Below are 17,156 nucleotides of genomic sequence, written 5' to 3'. Positions count from 1 at the left end.
GTTCTATCTCTTCATCAATTAGAATTTTCTTTATAAATATATACCACCACCTCACTGGATTTTTGTGTGAATTATCTAGTAAGAATGCTTTAATCACATGTTTAAAATGCTTGATCCTTCATAGACGTTAACTGCCTCTTATCTGAGATGAAGTACAGGGAACACATTAAATTTATTATTTGCCCTTTGACAACACCCCACATACACCACTTTTTCATTGTTCTGTGAATTAAATTTGAAATTATCTCTAAGCATGAAGTTTCAGATATAAAATAGGTCTGTTATACTGTTAAATAATTCAACACTACAAATCTAACTTAAAACCCTCTTAAGCAACTAGTTTGCCTTCCTTATTCCTACTCGTTATACTTGAATAGCTACTACCCTGGATTTGCACACAGTGGCTTCTTATACTTTGTATGAAATATCTGAATATATCATAATTCACATACCTATTGAGGAATCTTTAGGTTCTTCCTCATTTGTTGCTATTACAATACTGCAAGGCTGTTGCTTCAAACTGAGCTACATCCCAGCCCTTTTTCTTTTCTTTTTTTTTTTTTTTGAGAGAAGGTCTTGCTAAATTGCTAAATTGCCTAGGATAAGCCAGAACTTGCAACTCTCCTGCTTCAGCTTCCCAGAGTACTGGGAGTACAGGTTGGTGCCTCTATCTCCAGCTTCACTGTTAATCTTCTTGGCCATGTATATACAACAGTCTATAGGATTTGGGTTCTTGATATGTGGCATACAAACACCTTCAATGAAGATTTACAAACTCATATTAAATCCTCATTTTTCATTAATCCTGAATTAAAACTTAACATTTTCAAGGGCCAGGGATTTAGCTCAGTGGTTCCATTGCCTGACTCACAAGCACAAGGACCCCAAATTCAATCCCTGGTACCAAACAAAACAAAACGAAAAAAAAAAAAAAAACAGCAAAACTTAACATTTTCAGCCAGGTGTGATGGTGCACACCTGTAATCCCAGCACTCAAGAGGCTGAGGCAGGAGGATTGCTGTGAGTTCAAGACCAGCCTGGGCTACATAGTGAGTTCTAAGTCAGTCTCAAAAACAAAACAAAAACCAAAAAAATATAACATTTTCTTTAATTACATATGTAAAACCTAAACAACATTAACCATGGCATTAAATTGGTAAAACAGTTCATATCTAATTCTACCAGCTGCAGCTGAGCATATGAAACAATGGTAGTGACCTTTGTATGGTTAACTAGGAGGGTGTCATAGTCCATTAGGCCTGCTATAATGAAATGCCTTACACAGGATTGATATAATAAATAATAGAAATTATTTATCACTGTTCTGGATCTTGGGAAGTTCAAGCTTGGGCTCCATGTCTGCTTCACCCTCACAAGGTAGAAGAGGCTAAAGGGATTAACTAGTTTTCTCAAGCCCTGTTGTGAGGTCACTCATCATCTCCTAAAGACTCCACCTCTTAACACCATCATCTTGTGGGTCAGTATTCAATATGAATCATTTAGACAATAACAAAAATACATAGAAGTGCAAAGGAAATTGTCAAAATAATTTTCGAAGTTTTTTAAAAAAAACTAGTGACATAGTTTTCATCTCTCATACATACTAAGATCTACTGGGAGGACTGATAGCTATCATACTTTGAAGTGATGATTAGCATGAATGATATTCTGAGATAACCATTTGCTATGTGATAGGAATATATCTATCAAAATATTAAGTTAAGTCCCTATCAGAATATTAAGTTTAATTAAAAGTACCATCACTTGGGGATACACTGACAAAGTATATTCTGTTATTCAACAATCTTTTCTCCACAAGTAGCATATATCAATTTTAAATGAAGTATACTTTGCATACTGGACAACTTACTATTCCAATCACCCTACTCCATTTTATATACACATATTTTTATTCTCTTATTATTCAACTACCTACTTTTATTGTTCTTATGTAACAGAATGTGCTTATTTATATTTCCCCCACAAAATTTTGGTTCTCTGTGCCGTTTTGCTTATTTCCTTTTCCTAGGCTCAGTTTCTTCTTTGAAATGAAAGATAGGTTTCAAAATTCTATCAGTGAATAACTATTAGTGGAAGAACCCTAGGCTTTACGAAAGGTTTATTTCATCTTCACTCGAGTGCCAGGTTAGGTGAATTTAGAATTCAGGTTCGTTTATTTTTCTTTCAGCATTTCCAAGACATTGTTTCATGCTGTTCTGGCTTCTACCATAGCTGTCAGTATAAAAGCCCTTCTTTGTAGTTTTATCTGTTTTTTTCCTCTGCTTGCTCAAAGACATCTTTTTTTCTACTATGCTCTGTTTCTTCACTAACATGCATCTAGTTTTATTTACACATAATGAGGTGAACTGCTTTTAAAACCAAAAGTTCCAAATATATATCTACAAGTCAGGAAAATTCTTATAATCTCTTGGAACATTCCCTTGTCCCATCCTTCAATTCTCTTTTTTTTTTTAGACAAAGTCTTACTAAGTTGCTAAGGCTGCCCTCAAACTAGTAATTATTCCACCCTAGCCTGCACAATAAACAGGTGTGTGCCAAGCACCAAGCTACTCACTGTCATGTTCGAAAGATTTCAAATGTGTGTGACCTTATTCTACCCTTATCATTGGACTTCTCACTCATTTTCCATTTCTCTCTGCCTCTTTCTGCACAATGTTCTCAGACCTAAGCTAAGCTTTCATAAAGCTCAGCTACTACACCTTGTTCAATAATTCTCTGGTCAGTTACTACACCTAATCAGCTTATTGGTTCTTTTTACTATTACTATTACTATTACTATTAATTGAACCACAAGATTTAAAGGAGGCAGGAATGAAAGACATCCTGCTCCTGCTCCAGCCCTTGCTCCAGATATAAGGGACACATGAACATAAACCAAATATTTTGAACTAACCATTCAAGTCTGTGAGAGTTAAGAAACAGATGAGGGGATATACAAAATAAATGTTTTTAAAAACATCATGAATGTCTAAGTTTTGTTTGTTTGTTTGTTTGTTTTTGCACTGGGGACTGAACTCAGGACCTTGCACTTGCGAGGCAGTTGCAGTGCCACTGAGCTAAATCCCCAGCTCATTAATGTCTAAGTTTTTAAAAATTTATTATAATAAGATATACACTGCCATACATCTCCCTCAAATTACTCCTCTCATTTTGAATACAACTGACTCATCCTTTTTTTACATTTTCTGAAGCAGTCTAAAGTCTTCTTTTGTGTTGTTTAGTTATACTGTTGTTGCTGCCTCAATGCACTGAATCAATTCAAAACACTGACCTTTCACGGTTATTTGGATATTGGGGAAGAGTCAGATGTAGCCCAGTGCAAGATATGGTGAATAAAGTGGAGGACATACTGGAACGTTCTTATAAGCCTGCCTTTTATTGGATGGCGCATGGCAGTGGCATTCACTGTACTATTTTTATCACACACACACACACACACACACACACACACACACACACTTTCAGAACTGCTTCAGAAAGTGGTAAGAAAATGGAGTGTGTCTGAAGCAAAGGATGGTATTTTTAGGATTAATGGCACTATGTCTTTTATTGTGATAAAAAAATTTAATTAAAACATTCATAGTATATTTATTACCCCCGTTTATCTGGATAGCCATAAAAAAAAATAAACCATAGGGTTAAGCACTCAATCACTAAAACTGCTCACTGAAAAGGTTCAAAAAAGGAACTCCAGTAACCACTCCAGTCTCTCCTCTCCTTGCTAAGTAGTGGGAGGGAGAAGGAAGTGGCAGAGGAGAAAAGGCACATACTGAAGGCTTCAGAGGAAAGGAGATTCTCCAGCCCTCACACCAGGCCCATTGGAGGGGTGTGGCTTGTAGATAGATGGATTTGCCCTTCTCTCAGCACTGACTCTGCAGATAGAATTTGAATGAGGGCTGACAGTTCAATTTATAATTGTACTGATCCACTCCAACCTCCACTCCATTCCTTCTTCAGGGGTAGACAAGTTTCCCCAGCACCTTTCTAGGAGCTTCTTCCCTCTGATGATCTTGCTCCATCTTCAAATTATCATTCCAAGTGCTCGCTTCAGCAGGAAATATACAAATTATCACTACAAGACTGTCTGATCTCACAGTTCCACAAAAATCTCCTTTCACAATCCTTCATCACTTTTATTATTCTAACCCTCAAACAGAAGCTATATAGTCTGTCCATAAAATTACAACCCTGTTCACCAACACTCAAGTTCACAGCAGCAGAGTTTTTGTATCCTTGGTTATCTCTCAAAACATGTACTTTCCAGAATGCTGTAGATAGCCAAAAGAGAAGTCAAACTACCTGAGGCCAGATGACTTAAGGTCTGTTCATCTTTAAAATAAAGTAAGATTACCTAGACTCTCATAGGGCTTTTCTGGGAACTAAAAGGAGTTAGTAAACAGCAAACACTTGACATACATTAATTTAAAAACTCAGACATTTCTGTTGGTCTGTATGCTTGTATTAGCTTTGATACAGTTTTAATACTGTCATAAAAGGTTTTTTGGGAATAAAGTTAGTATTTCTTTGAGATACTTTAAGTACTACTCAGATTAAAAAAAAAAAAAGATTTAGTTAGGAACAAACTGACAAATTGAAAGAAACCTAAAATTATTTGGTTGTATTTTTCCTCCACTTAGTTAATGATTTTCTGTTCTCATGCAACTGTATTTGTAATTTTTAACATTAAATTAAGTCAGGGGATGTGGCTCAGTGATAGAGTGCTTGCCTAGTGTGTATACAGCTCTGGGTTTGATCACCAATACTGCAAAAGAACAATAAAAATAAGAAACAGCAAAAATTTAAACAAAATTCTTAAACCCGTTAAAATAATTCATCTCCAGAAAGGATAAAAACCTACATGAAATATGTAAGTCATCCATAGGTTACTTTCAGGCAAAGTTAGAGATCAGATAGATAATCTTAATGTTGCTATGCACTGTTAGATTGACAGTCAGTATTCTCAAGGAAAATTAGTTGTAGATTTTTGATAAGGAAGGAGCGCACTGTTTTCTTTTCCTCTTTATACTGTTCTGTAAATAGTAGTTGACAGCTTTTTTTACAAAGCACTTTTATAAGTTGTGATCTTTGCAAGTTGGTCACACTATCTAGTCTGTCTGTATTAGACCTACTGAGACTTTAAAGATTCTATTTTCACCTGAAGTCATTCTTGGAATATTAAACTGCTTGTTGAGGATAATGCACGTGCGTGTATGTGCATACACACAGACTTTTGAGTTGAAGGGAGAATATATTCATGGATTTATTCAACAAATAGATATTGAACAGGACACCATGCTAAGTTGTCATGTAAAGATAGAACATTGGGGGCCAAGGATTTAGCTCAGTGGTTCCACCCCCGGCCTTACAAGCACAAGGACCTGAGTATGATCCTCAGTAATAAAACAAAACAAAACAATATTGCCTTGGAAATTCACAAGCTTCTGAAATCATTTCTTCTGAGAAGATCCATATTAATACAGTATTTCTGTATTAACTAGAGATTATTGAAAATGACTGGGTAATTTTCTAAATTATAGCTGATGGACAAAAAAAGGTAATCTGTGTGGTTTAAATACTACCATGAATACAATGATAAATTTAAAAATAATCAAAAGATAGTAATAAAATGTTTTTTTACTTTAGTGCAAATATTTTAAGTTTTACATCTAATTTCCATACCTGTTCAATATTGTTAGTGTACTTCTTTGTACATGTATCTTGCCATGTTATTGGAAGTGTCTCATACAAATTCAAAGTAGTAAAACTGCAAGTTCAAAATGTTTGGTTTGCATACCTCTGATTGTAATAGAGCCTAAAAAATTTGCATCTAGGCTATAGAAACTCCTATTTCACCAGGGGTGGTGGCACACACCTAAAATCCCAGCAGCACTTGGGAGGCTGAGGTAGGAGAAGAGCTGTGAGGTCAAGGTCAGCCTAAACTACATAGCAAGACCCTGTCTCAAAAGGAAAAGGAGAAGGGAGGGAGGGAAGAAGAAACTCCACTAACAACGACTAAGGGGCCATTTCCCCATGTTTCTCCTTACCAATTTTAAGTATTGATCTTTTTAATCCTTGATAATGTGAAAGCCAAAAATAACCACTCTTGCTTTTTAGAGCCTTTCTCCAGCACTAAGAGCTGATCACAGCTCATTCTATTCATTTCTTTCCACCCACATTAAATTGTTTTAATAGGCTAAATGAACAAACCAAGGATCACTGTCACATGACCTCCCATAAGATGTACATTTTCAAACTGCTAAAGAGTGGGGAGCCAGGCAACAACTAGAACAATTGTTTGTCTCAGTACAATACCAACAACAGTACACAGTATATTATTTGCTGATGTAATTTCTTTTTGAATGAGAAACACAGTGTTAATGTTTGGTACAATTTGCACATCTTTAGTCTCTTGTTTTTAAGAAATTATTTCATTTTAAACATTTTCTAACAGACATCTTCACCATCTTCATATTTCAGTACTTTCTAAAGTATCAAGCCTACCCTTTCCTATTGCTTATTTTGTCTCAGAGGTAAACCTTCCATATCAATACTGAGACTAAAGTAATGAAATTGGTTTTTATTAATTAAACTAAAAAATTTCATTTTATAAGCTGATGAGTGTACGCCAAAGGGACCTATCTGGTCCTGAGGACTTTTTAACTTTCATAACATTTTATTTTTAGCAATATTCCAAGTTTTACTGCTAAATTAAGACACACATAAGGCTAGATATCAAAATATGGGCGGAGAAGTATCTGGAATTTCTTGATTAAAATATTTTAGGTCAATATTAGAGTCCTCCTTTCTTATCACTTTCTACACTACACTGACTTAGCAAAGACCTGAACATTCATTCCATTTTTTTTTTTAACAGTAATACTAATTGATGTTTGGTATTAAAATGTAAAAATAAAAACTTGTCTTCAGGCAGAGGTATAAGAGTTTGAAACAATGCTTTCCAACGCAGTACAGATTTCAGTTACTAAATTTAAGAAAAAAAACTTTAAAAAAAAGAATCCACCATATTTTTAAATATTTTAAATATTATATAAATGGTTTAACTGAGTCTGGCATATTTCTCATAGGCCTACATACCATAATAGCAATTCAAAGACGATGGAAGTACTAGCTCTAGGTAACTTATTCTTGAAAACTCCTGAAGTAGGGACTAAAGGCCTGGGAAGCTGGGAAAATTACTATAAGCAAAATAATTCTCATGCAGAAACTCTCAACTGCTACGGGGCATGGTGGTGTATGCATGCTGCACTCCATAGGCTGAGGAAGAAGGACTACCATGATTTCAAGACCAGCTTGGGCTACATAGTGAGTTTAAGGCCAGCCTGGACTATACAGCGAGACCCTGCTTCAAAAACCAACAACAAACTCTTAACTGCTAAACAAAAAGATTAGCATGACTTTAAAGGTCTTTTCAAATACAATATGAAAATTATTCCTGCATTTTTTTGGCCAAATTACAAATTAAACTCCTAGAACAATTTTTTTTCAATGACCTTCTAATTTGGTATCCTCAGAGATGAAGCTGGGCCTATCTGATAAAGAAGAGTCTGCATTAGACAAAATTTTTTTCTGCAGGTAAAATATGATAATTATGTTTCTCATGGAGTCCCTTGAGAATTACTCAAGGCCAGGGATTTAGCTCAGTAGTTCCCCCACCTGCTTCATAAGCACAAGGTCCTGAGTTCAATCCCCAACATTAAAAAAAAAAAAAAAAAAAATTACTCTGCAAAAAAGACCACTGGGAGACAGGGCTGCAGTTTAAAAAAAGAACCTGTTTTATTTTGGTTTTTTAAACTCCTCTATTCTGCTATGGCTCTTCTTTATTTGTACTTTTTGTCCATACAGAGTTTCTGTTTAAAGCAACATGGAGGAAAATCTATTTATAATAAAGTCAGGAGTGTGTTCTCAAATCAGATGTGTACTAATTTATAAATTCTATTGATTAAACATTCTCCACTTAATCTCCTAATCTGAGCCACAAATGTGTAAATTTGAGGCCTAAGAAATTCTCTTCTCTCCTGTCTTTGGGGAGGGGGTCTCAAAAACCACACAAAATTCCAGAAGATCTACAACTTGGCATATATAGGTTCATGCTAAAAGTGCAGCAGACATTTACAATAGAAGAACCACAAAAAAAATTTCTATTAGAAAATGACCAACTATTTTCACTAAATGATTTATGGTATCTTTACATAGCAAAACTCAAAACAATACCTAGACTATCACTTGAATTTGAAGCTTTTTTCCCCTAAAATATATGAGATCAATTTGAATGTGAAGGCAGTTAATTTCAGCTATTTTAGGTATAGCCTTATGCTGTACTGAAACATCCAAAAGAAAGCAAACAGACTGAAAAAGGGAGCTAAAGAGAAGGTGAATGAAAATAAAGGTGGAAAAAGTCTTGCTCATTATAGGAAGGAAATATTACTGTTCAGAGGCTGCTCTGCATCAGAGGGAAAATAAATACTTTGCTAAGCTCTTTTGAGTGGTCACCAAAGGGGAGACTAACAAAGTATACTTGAAAAACTCAAATGGAGTTATTAGCATCAAACATTTGGTGGGTCATCTTACAAGAAATTGACACTATAAGCAAATGTGGTACTGTACTTCACAAAGACAACAAGCATCTCAAAGAATTCTCTGAGCCTGTTATCCAAAATTTGTTTTATTTTATTCAGGAAAGAAATCAAGAAAATAAGCCTAGTATATAAAAACATAATATGATAAGTTTGACCATGCATTCCCCATTCATATTAACTTTAAATACAGAACTTGTATATTACTATTTTGGAGGTCTTACCTTTATCAACCCAATCTTAATCTCTTTCTTTCCCATACTACTTTGCTTGGGAATAAACATTTCAAACTTATAGAGAGACCCAGCCAGAAAAAGAGTAAGACTTAAAGGCTCAAAAACAAGGAAAATGGTCCAATTTCAACAAAAATGAAACCTGCCTTAACAGAGTTGAGACTAAACCCTTGATATATTGATTCCTGGCAAGATCTGACCATTTTATTAATTTTGGAATTCAAATTAATATTTACAAATGTAATCTACACATTTTATAACAAAAGATTCAATATACCTCAGTCCTATAAAATTTCTTCCAAAAATCATCTTATCTACTTCAATTTTTAAAATTTCTCTTTGTCTTCCCAAAGAATCTCTATAATTCCATTAGTACCCATTTCTCTCATCTTTTCCACTCCTGAGAACTGGTAAAAGTCACAACTCTCTCATATGAAAATAACCACTGCCTGATTCCTCTTTTTTTCACACATCAACCCAAGGTAGCAGATATTCCCCAAAACTACTGTTGTCACACGATCAACCCTGCTCAAAAATAATGGATGTGAGGGCTGGGGTTTTAGCTCAGTGGCACCGCACTTGCCTTGCATGTGCAAGGTCATAAGTTTGATCCCCAGTACCAAAAAAGAAAAGTGGAAGTAACCTATTTTGCTAAGTATAATAATCTCTGAAAGAACTTGTTAAATAAAGATTCTAGTATAGTAACCTCACCTCAATGAATTCATCTTCAGGAAAAGAGACTTACAACCAGCATTTGGGAAATAGTATTATATCAAATCCAACTTTCAAACCCACTTGGATCCACCTCCTTTTTCAGCACTCTACAAAACAAACCACCAGACAACAACTTCTGCATTTATCTGTCATGCGCATTGCTTCTCTTGCACTCCTTTTTCTAAAACAATTGCCATGGTCTTAATATCTTTTTCAGAAAATGGAAACTTCATCTTTCTTGACTACCTAAGGATTACTTTGTCTAGCACACAAAGTGTAACAGACAAATACAGTGAATGCTTAAACTTTAAAAAATTTATTACAGTGAAAGACATATTGCCATTAATTTTCCTCAAAATACTCCCCCTAATTTCAAACACACTAATCCCATAGTTCTTGACATTTTCTGAGGCTCTTCTAGAAGTCCACATTCATGAGCAATGTCTTTAGCTAGCACTGTCATGGCTGCCTTGATGTCCTGAACCAATTAAATACATTTACCTTTCATGATCAGTTCAACTTTGGGAAAGAGCCAGAAGTCTCATGATGCCAGATTTGGTGAATACATGTAGACCCACCATTTTATATGTCTGACTTTCTGTTGGATATCACTTGGCAGCAGCAGTATTTTTGATGACATGTCATAAAGGCAATCAGGAAAGAGTTCTTCTAGAACTGCTTCAGAAAGTGTTAAAAATAAGGGGATAAGTGTGTTCAAAGTGAGGGTTAGTATTTTGAGGAAGATTAATGGAAATGTGTGTTTCATAATTTTAAAAAAATTTAAACATTCATCATATATTTTGATCATACCTCCTACTGTATATAAGTATGCTTTTAAAGCTGCAAAAAAATTAGAGAAATTAAGAACACTGTATTTATGGTGGCTATTCCACTGACAGTGATTTATTCTCCCATATACATTTCCTGAATACAATTCACATTTGGCCATTTTTACATTGTAGCGAAACAAGTCATCAGGATTTAGTATTTTCTTAATTTGGAACTACAGACATATCCAGTTTCTAATTTAGACAATTAAAGTTAAACATATGTGCTGGGGGTGGTGGCACACGTCCCAGTACTTTGGGAGGCTAAAACAAGAGGATCTCAAGTTCAGGTGCAGCCTGGGCAACTCATCAACTCAGTGAGAACCTGTTTCAAAATAAAAAATAGTAAGGGCCAAGGATGTAGCTCTGCATGAGGGCTTTGGGTTTGATCCCCAGTACTGCAATCAATCAATCAATGTTTGTTTTGGCTTATCCAGTTGACTAAAAGAATTTACTAGACAGAGTTTGGTGTGTCAATTACTAGTAAAATGATAACCTGGGGGCAATTTTAGTATTTTATTAATAAATTAATTTCAGCTGGAGAAAGGTTGGCACCTACTTAACAATGTCAGCGCATTTTCCTAGTCAACTATATCCTTTGGTACATGAAGATATAATTTATAACTAAAAATATATTCTTATAAGATTTACTTATTAAGGTAAGACTGCCACAATTTGGATTAGATTGTCAAGAACATTAATTTGAAAATATATTTTGTATTAGCTTTCTCATCTCTGGGACACAATATCTGACAGCCACAACTTAAAGAAGGAAAAGTTTAAATTGGGTAAGAGTTTCAGAGGATTCAGTCCATGGTCAGCTGCTCCAAAGCAGAGATGTCATGGGGGGAGGGGGCAGAGATAATAAGTTCATGAGGTTGGAAAGCAGAGCAGGGGAAACAGTGCTAGAGAGGAAGCCGCCAAGAATCAGACTTCGACTCAAGGTCATGACTCTGGGATCCACCCAGAAGTGCGTTTTTTTCAATCCTTTCGGCAGCTCCCAAGCCAATCAAGTTGACATAGGAAGGCTGAACCATCACAGGTTTTGATTTTATAGTATTGAAAAAAATAAAAGCATTTGTAAGAATGCAGATAAATTGAAATCCTTAAGCACTCCTGGGACTGTAAAGTGTTGCTGCTGATATAGAAAAGAATACAATGGTTTCTCAAAAGTTAAGCGTGAAATTACCATATGGTCCAGCACTTTCACTTCTAAATATAAGCTCCAAAGAAGTGAAAGCAACAACTCAAAACAAATACCTAAACACCAATGATGAAGGCAGTAGTATTCACAATGAACTGTGGAAACAAATGCCCAGAAAGCAGTACAAAGGGAACAATATCCATCCTAGCTGACACAGATTAATACGTATAACACTTGATCTTCACACTTAAAAGAAATTTTTAAAACACAGAAGTCACTTGTTTAATATTAATCATTCTGATAATCTAAAATGTAGATAATAGGGTTTAGACAGATTGAAGGAATGAGGATAGAATTATCTTGATCTTACAAAACATAGAAATTATTTGGTGTAACAACAAATAAGGTTGAAAGTAAAACCAACAAAATTCTGATAATTTATGAAACACCATTATGATATTTTTATTATCCTGTCTTTATGGCAATATTTTTTGGGGGGGTGGGTCCAAGGATTGAACTCGGGCCCTTGCGCTTAGTGGGCAGGCAGCAGAACCACTGAGCCAAATCTCTGGCCCTATGGCAGTATTTTTAAATCCAATTTTCTCTCAAAATAAATGTTTTTATAAAACTTTCTTTAGTGTCAAAAGGAAATTTTGACACTAACCTGATACTTGTATGATCAAGAAGGTAATCACAGGCAAGGTAAGAAACTAAAAGGAGAAGGCAAAAAAAACATGACAATAATAAATTAGTACATATCAGTTATAATCGTCAATATCAATGGCCTCAACTAACCAATCAAGAGAAATAGACTGGGAGAATGGATTAAGAAGCAAATTCCAATAATATGTTGTATAGAAGACACACCTAGTGCAAAAAGAAGCCCATAGACTGAAAGTGAATGGAGGGAAATCTTCTTCATGCAACAGGAGCCCAGAAAATAGCAGAGGTAGCAATCTTATTCACAGGCAAATTTCAAACCTAAACTGATTACAATAGACAAAGAAGGCCACTACATCCTTGCGAAGGGAACAATTCAAGAGGAAGAGATAACAAATAATTCATTTTCAATCTATTGAAGATGTTAGAAAGCACATATGCTCCTTTACTCTTTTCTTTTTTTTTTTTCCCCTCCTTTTTTCTTTTTCTTTCCCTGGTGCTGGGGATTAAATTCAGCACATTGCTCTGGCTAGGCAGGTGCAGCACTACTGAGCTAAATCTCACGCTTTACATTTCATATTTTTAAAATTTATCAACACATGAATTTTTGTCTTTACATGCTGGTCTACCAAATTGATGAGTTATTTTGGTTCTCATTTTCTTTGCTTTTTTGAGAATTTATGAAATCTGTATATATGAGTAGTATGAAAAGTATTAAGGTCCATCCGTCATTCTCCTCTCTCGTTTCTGCCTTCTGCAAACTTCCTTTTCTACCACTACAGCTTGTTTGGTTGGAAATTTGTTAAGACAAATTTTGTTATGTTATCAACATATCTTTGTACCTATTTTCTACTGATAACGAATATTAATTTTTAAGTAAACTTTATAACTATACTTAAATATATGGATAATAAATCATTAATATCATTCAGTATCTGGTACATATTACAAATTCTCCAACTACCTCAAAGATGATATCTGTTTTTCTCAAATCACACAAATCACAAACATTCCACACATCACTACACTGTTTTATTATACCAAAGAACATACTGCATTGTATAAAATATGCATTGTGTATGTGTAGGGGGTATGTTTTTACACATATGAGTGCACTATTTAATGAAAAACATGGTCTTCAATGTGGTAGGATTTTGCACATTTGGCATATCAATAGTTTCTCTGGCAACCTTATGATTTCTCTAAATTAGATGCTTGTTTTAATTCATAGTCATTTGGGAAGAATATTACATATGTATTGGTGTTAAATTCTATCATCGTGCTTATAAAAAATATAATAAAAATAAGTATGGGATATAATAAAAAAGAAACAGAAAAATCTGATCTTAAAAATGTGAACTCTTTTAGTTGTTTTTGGATTTCAAATATAAGTGTATTTCTTTTCTGTGGGAAGTTTTGTTAGAAAATGTAAGTGATACAATCAACAAGCATATGATATGTATCAAATTAATAAAACCAAGGAGTTTATAAATCATAAAATTTTGAGGACAGTTTCTCAATTATATGTAACTTTGTTTTATTTGTAAATACAATATTTCAAAAATATTGTATGAAAAGAAAATGAGAAAGAACATATAATGTTTGAAGATCATATCAAACTAATAATGTATTTGGATTATCAGTTTGTGTTGCACAAATTTTTATTTCCTATCTTTCTTTTGCTCTCGTATATATGTATATTTGAAATTTTTATTTAGTATCTTCATTTCTTGTCATGTATGTTTGCAATCTTTAATAAAAAAAAGAAGATAATCATAAAAATGGGAAAATGATACTGAAGATCAATCTAAAGATGAGAGTAACAGCCTTAAAAGGTCAACTGTGTGGTTGCACAAGGTGGTGCACACCCTGTAATCCCAGCACTCAAGAGTCAGAGGCAGGAGGATCTCAAATTCAAGGCTAGCATAGACTACTTGGTCAGACATTGTCTCAAAAACAAAGGGCAAAAAAGTCAACTGTGTAGTGAAGGGGAAATCAGACAGTCACACCTATGTATGACGCAATCAGTACTAGAAGAACATGGAAATACAATAAAAAAAAAATCTTTAAAGAAAAATATTTTTAAATGAGTATGAATTCATTAGACACACAAAAAGATGAACATGGAAATGAAAAGCAGAGTGTGTACAGACAACTTCAAAATAAAATGGTTGGGAATAGTTTAACATATAATTCAAAAAGGGATATGGTAGGAAAGAAGAACAAATAAACATTACTAATCTCTTGGAAAACTTCACAATACAGAGATTAAAATTTACTTTATAAAAAATAGGGCATCACTGAATATTTTAAAAGAAGAGATCAGTTTTGCATTTTCCTAAAGTCATGCTGGAACTGGTATGGAAAACACATTTGAGCAATGTAATTAGAGTCAAGGAAAGTAATTTTGGCAGAACTATTACACAGAAGAGGCAGAGTTCAGACAAGGTGATTGATTAGAAATGAAAAATGAAGACAAAAAGAAGGAAACCGCATCTGAGTGTCAGATTTTTTTTTTTGTTTCACTTTGATTTTTAGAAACAGAAAAAATGGCTAAGCAGGGAGATTTCTTGAAATAGATCAATATGCAATCATAAAAAAAGTTATCTCAAATCAAATTGATAAGTTGATTTCAATTTCAGACTTCAAATTTTATTAGACGTCTGAATACATCCTTTCATAATCTCTTCTATTCTTCCCTTTCTAACTATCAAGATCCCTGTTGCATAAGCAAGAGACTACATGTGCCCTACTTTCTCTAGTTTCTAGAATTCAGAAAAATGTACAGCCAAATAGCACAACAGATAGGATGGAAGAACTGAAAACCTATTATAAGACCCTTATATTAGTGTTAAAATATAGAATTTTTTGAAGGTTAGGTTCTGATTAATTTGAAATATGTACTACAAACTCTAAAGCAACTACCAACAATATTAAAAATGAAATACATATTACACCAATGGTGGAGCTAAAATAGAATTTTTAAGAACAAGGAAGAGAAACAGCCCTAATCCTGCCCTGAGATGAGTACAATAACACCTTCATGGTGTGGAGACCATGAAGTGGGAACCCACATGATGCAGTCACATTTACTCTGAGCCAGAAAACAAGGTGAAGGAACAAAGATGAATCATTTCAGATAAGAATTTCAGCCCAAAAAGCCTGACCAAGAGGGTTACTCCTACCCCAAGCCCTTGACGTTCTATGAGGACAAGAAGGTATGGTCTGTTAAATTTTCACCGAGAACTAGAACAATCATAGCAAAGACCGCTCATACCAGAATTGTGCTGGACACTGAACCAGAGGCACTGGAGCACAATGAACAAGTGCTGGACCACTGAGCTAGGTCCACAGCCCAGTCATTTCCTCTTTTATAACCAAAGATGTATATATTATTTAAACAACTTTGTCCACATCCTCTGACAATGACACTACTCCTTAGCAGCCGCCTTGGCATCTGAGAAGAGATATGTGCCTGGACTCACTGACCACACCTGATTTACCTTTATCCCCAAAGCAACACTCTATCACCTTCCATGTGCTGCCCATCATTTTCTGCCACTCCATCTTCAGTTTTTGATCTTTGTGAGTGATGTCTTTGATAAGAATTCCAGTATGTATAGCCTGCAGACATCTAAGTGATAGCAACCTAGATTAAAAGGAAGAATTAGGAGTACTCTTTGAAGTTAGCAAGAATCATCAAGTACTCATAAGCTGCTACTCACCTGGAGCTCTACTTACACTTTGCAAAGTACCAGTCAGTTTACACTAATACATTTAAGTGCACCATGGCTTTGTGGGGCTACTGGCTTCCACCCTGGACAGCCAGCTAGCTATACATGAAGAGGGGCTGGAGGACTGCAGAGAAGGCGAATCGACGTATTCTGGGATCTACCCTCTTAGCCTGTTTTCCAGATGGAACCATAGAAGATTGCTAAAGAGAAGGGAAAAAAATGTTCCTAAAATGCCAGAAATCCTCTTAAAAAGTGACGGAATTTTGCAGTGCTGAAGATAATTGCCTCAGGGCCAGGGATGTATGTAATTCAGTGGTGCTGCACCTGCCTGGCAAATGCAAGGTCCTGAGTTCGATCCCGGATGTGGTGGTGGTAGGGAGATAAAGTGCCTGAGAAAGAAGTTTGCCCACATGATGCTTCAAAGGGGAAGGGGGAAGTTTACCTAGGAAAAAGCTAATCACTACCACAAGGAATTCAGATAGTGCAGAACTGAAATTTGAATGGCTAGATGACAAGAAAAGCTAGTCAGTCACTTCTTGTAGTTGTAAAGCCTAAACTAGTGTTTTTCATCAGGATCAGAGATATCGGTGATACGAGCACAAAGGTTCAAAAGGTGTTGCACCTACTTTGTCCTTGGCAGATTTTCAATCATACCTTTGTTAAGCTCAACAAGGCTTCAATTAAAATGCTAAAGATTGTGGAATCATTTTGCATGAGGATATCCAAACCTAATGTCAGTAGACCAACTAATCTACAAGCATAGTTATGGCAAAATCATTAGGAAATCAATTGCCTTGACACGTAATATTTTGCTCCATCTCTGGGAAAATGCAGCATCTTCTATATGGAAGATTTGACTCATGAGGACTATTCAGTTTTTTTTAAAATGCAGCAAAGAAAGAAGTAACTTCCTCTGACCCTTCAATTTATCTTCTCCATGAGGTGGAAAAAAGAACAAGACCATTCATTTTGTAGAATGTAGATGCTGACAACAGGGCATACCAGATTAACAAACCTATCAGAAGGATGAACTAAAGTATCTGTCCTAGTATTTTCGGTCAATTAATAAATGGAAACAAATCTACCATCTTAGCACATTTCATGTTGTAATATTCCTAACTCTAGTTATATTGCTATATATCAAATCTCCAGAACTTATTCATCTTACATAACTGAAACTTTGTATTCCTTAACCAACATTCCTTTCTTTTTTTTTTTTTTTTTTTTTT

At 34.9% G+C, this 17,156-nt stretch overlaps 1 protein-coding gene across 1 annotated transcript in view; it reads right to left on the bottom strand.

The window, feature by feature from the left end:
• The window catches only part of Wnk1 (WNK lysine deficient protein kinase 1), a 132,074-nt gene that overhangs the window by 79,333 nt on the left and 35,585 nt on the right, over nt 1-17,156 (bottom strand). The gene's annotated exons all lie outside the window — the stretch shown is intronic.

This window comes from Fukomys damarensis, unplaced genomic scaffold (assembly GCF_012274545.1).
Source record: "Fukomys damarensis isolate Sample0158 unplaced genomic scaffold, DMR_v1.0_HiC HiC_scaffold_5, whole genome shotgun sequence".
Lineage (NCBI taxonomy): Eukaryota > Metazoa > Chordata > Mammalia > Rodentia > Bathyergidae > Fukomys > Fukomys damarensis.
The sequence above is the reverse complement of the archived record's forward strand: the minus strand, read 5'-3'. Positions and strand labels throughout refer to the sequence as shown.